General features: G+C 37.2%; 1 long non-coding RNA gene across 1 annotated transcript; it reads right to left on the bottom strand.

The window, feature by feature from the left end:
• Positions 1-251: 251 nt before the first annotated feature.
• Positions 252-3,541, bottom strand: LOC148871140 (uncharacterized). The gene is made up of 3 exons (XR_016106679.1): positions 2,680-3,541; positions 2,524-2,572; positions 252-581 (listed from the first exon to the last, which is right to left on the bottom strand). It is a non-coding gene; the product is annotated as an uncharacterized LOC148871140 (long non-coding RNA).

Genomic DNA, 3,541 nt, shown 5'->3' with positions numbered 1-3,541 from the left:
CTCATACATTCTCTGCAATCTGAGTGAACTCTGATAGTCTCATAGTCTGATTGGTTGATTGACCGATTCTCCAAGTTAGCAATTTGGGAGGTTTGGAGCCTTGGACGTTGTCACATTGAAAGGCTTTAACCATTGAAATCAAGTTGGGATTCTAAATCGGCAATCTAGGGTAAGTCCAATTAAATTAATTTTATTTTTTTAGAATTAAAAAATGGCCAACTCTTCCCAAAACCCTAAGTTTAGTAGACCGATTTAGAAAATATTTAAAATAGAGGATGTTGAGGGGTAGGGAAAATAGCAGTTTGCCAAAAATGTAGAAAAAACTTTAGCTATTGTAGCAACGGTGGTATTGACCATTTGACTAGACATTTTTTCACACATGAGAAGGAAAAAGAAATAACCCATAATTTAAATGAATAGTTGAAACAATGGAAAATAAATTTTTAAAATATTGGAAGAAGTCGAACAACATTTCTCGCCACCAATCCCACCAGGGCACGTGATCTGTGATCTACTAACCCCTCCGTTATCTACAGGCTATAGTTCCACCGGAGCCTTGTTTAGTTGTTTTAGTGTAGGACCTGCAAGTAACATTGTACCAAGGTTGGCTAGATGCAGTCGTGAATTATGATGCAGAATATATATTACAACTATACAATTACAAGACAAAGGAGGGCATGATACTAATACATACACCGGATATTTAACTTGAAGCAAATGATGAAAGTGTGTGTGAATGCTTTCATCAAATCATCATAATGTATATGTAAATTTTGTTTAAATTGTAAATTTTAACATATAACCCATAATTTTTTATTTTTTTCAAATTATTATAAATTTTGTTTTAATTTTATTTAATTTATTTGCTATTAAATTTAATTTTGTATTCTCAATTTGTAACTATACTGTAGTTTTTATATTTTATTAATTTATTCCATTTTCATATTTCATTCATCTAAGTATGAAGTATGAAGTATGAAGTATCCAACCATTGTATATTTCAATATTTGCATGCTTTGTAATTTGTATCATTATTCATTCAAATTTAAATGAAATAAAATTCCTATTTGAATTGTTTTATACTTTTATTTATTTATTTATTGGGTAATCGTAAATTTGTAATCCATAACCATTTCCTAATATCCATTTAGTCTAGCCCAAGGCCCACCCTATGGCCCAACCCGACATGGCCTGTAACCTAGTTCGGCCCAGGCCTACGGCATGGCACGGGCCCGCATTGGCCTGGGCTGTGAACCAGGCCAGGCCGATCCCCAGAAAATTCACCGGGGAGGGTGACACGACCCACTTGACACCTCTACATTTGAGGGAAAGACAAAGCGACACAACGACAAAGCTAAGTGGGTTGATATCCAATCTTCATTCTCAATTACTTGATCCCTAGGAAACTAGGAAATCCTAACCTGACAAATGGATTTTATTTGCACCTCTTAGAGCTAACCTGTTTTCCCCTCATTTGCAAAGTCCTATTAATTTTCCTAATTGCATAATGTTCCTTAGTCTTCTTGTTGAAATCATATCCAAACTTGGCGTCTTTGTTATTTTAGAGAGAGTGATGATTCGTTATCCTTTCATTTGTTGTATAGCAAAACTCAATCCAATCTGCATGAGTAATTCGGTCAGATCCTTTTTTGAAGGCAAGCTGAGCATAAGCTTTGAACAAATACTGGCATGAACAAGGCAAACCATCTGGACTAGAAGACATTAGCTCTTCTAAGCTAGGAATTACTTCCAAAGAGATATTTCGATCTCACCTTGACTGGTCACAAAGGTGTTCGTATCAGGGCACCAAACCTCATAGAGGGCTCTATAAATGTTGTTAGGCAAACTATACACATGAGTAGCTACATGGTCCACTTGACACAATTCTTTCATGTTCTCTATTGTGAGCGTTATAAAAACTGGGTTCACTTGCCACTTGGGCTGGAAATGGAGTCACCACCCATCATTTATGGAATTGGAGGTGATAGGAACTCTGAGAATGATTTTTAAAATGCTTTGCTTTAATAATGACTCCAAAACCCAAGAAACCAATCCAACCAGTCCAAGTAAGACTCTGATGGGAGAGGGAAGGGATTAGGCACCCCTCTCCCGAGTTCAATAGGTGGGACTCACATAGGATTATCTAACAAACACAATAGTAACTATTTAATCAAATGAAAACATGCTAACGACAAAAATAATCTATCTCACCAGAATCAAACAACTACTATACTTGCATTAGAACAACTGAAGCACAAAGAAACTATGATCTAATTAATCCGTACAAATAAGGGATACTTGGAAACATAGCAAATGATGAAACAAAATTAAAATTGCACTACTTTAACCCATCTAGACATAATCTACCAACAATGATCAAGAGAAGAACAAATTATATAAAATGACAGGGAATGTAATGATTCAGATCCCTAAATAACTAGCAATTTTATAGTAAAAAATATGAAAGACTATTACAACATAGAAAAAATCTACGAAAGAATTGAGTGAGATTACAAAGCTTACAGGATCCAGTTCGGTGGAACATCATCATTGACACCGTATTTTCCCTCTCCTTAAATCCATACAACAGCAGGATACAAGATAATGAAATAAATAAAAAAAAAAAAAAAAAAAAAGCAAGAAGTAAATCAAACAAAGGGGAATTAATGGCAAGGTTACCTGATAATTTTCGGCCTGATGTTTTGAACACTACAACGGGGAGCTGCAGATTTACTAGGTTTAGATCATTCTAAAGTAAGATTAATACGGGCTTGCAATCAAGAAATAACCAAGGATAGTGCTGCTTAGCATAGATCGCATTCAAGAGAAAGACAGAACACTTGAACCTCCACTACGACTGGAAACTCTGTTCAACTGACGTAGAGAACAGAGCGAGGGACTGATCTTTGATTTCGAATCTAAGAGGATGTAACTGGTGATTGCCTATTCCACTGCTTACGCTGGAGAAACAGTGCAAAGACGCCACTCTATGTTCAGAGACGAGAGGAGGAAGATGAGCTCACTGTGTTGAAAAGAGAATTTTGGGAGATTGCTAAAATGGAAAGTAATGGAAAGGGAAAGAGGGAAAGAATGAGAGAGAATGGGAAATTGGTTGCCGTTGGTCAATGGTTTGAATTCCGTTGTCGCAAGAAGAAGATGGCGAGCTATGCGTGATACTAGATTATAATGGATTTGGAATAAGAAGAAGAGGAAGAAGGAAAAGAAGAACAAGAGGAAGAAAAGGAAAGAGAAGCAAAAGGAAGGGAGAGAGGGAGGGAACGAGTGGCACAACCGCTGCTACTCAATGTTGCAGCGGCGGGGGAGTAGTAGGGGTGAAGCCGAAGAAGAAAGATGGAAAGAAGAAGAAGAAGAAGAAGAAGAAGAGAAAAAGAGGGAGCGAGAGAAAGAGTGGGAGAGAGAGAGTACTAAGAGAGGGAGAGACCAGTGAAGGGTGGGTTTTGTCGCCGAGTGGTGCCGCTCTGGTTCTGCGCTCGAAGGGGAAGACGATGAATAATCTCTCCTTCAATTTTTTTTCGGATAT

This window comes from Nelumbo lutea, chromosome 2, assembly GCF_056320005.1.
Source record: "Nelumbo lutea isolate HS-2025 chromosome 2, American lotus-T2T, whole genome shotgun sequence".
In the NCBI taxonomy this organism is placed as follows: Eukaryota; Viridiplantae; Streptophyta; class Magnoliopsida; order Proteales; family Nelumbonaceae; genus Nelumbo; species Nelumbo lutea.
This window is presented reverse-complemented; position numbering and strand designations above follow the sequence as displayed.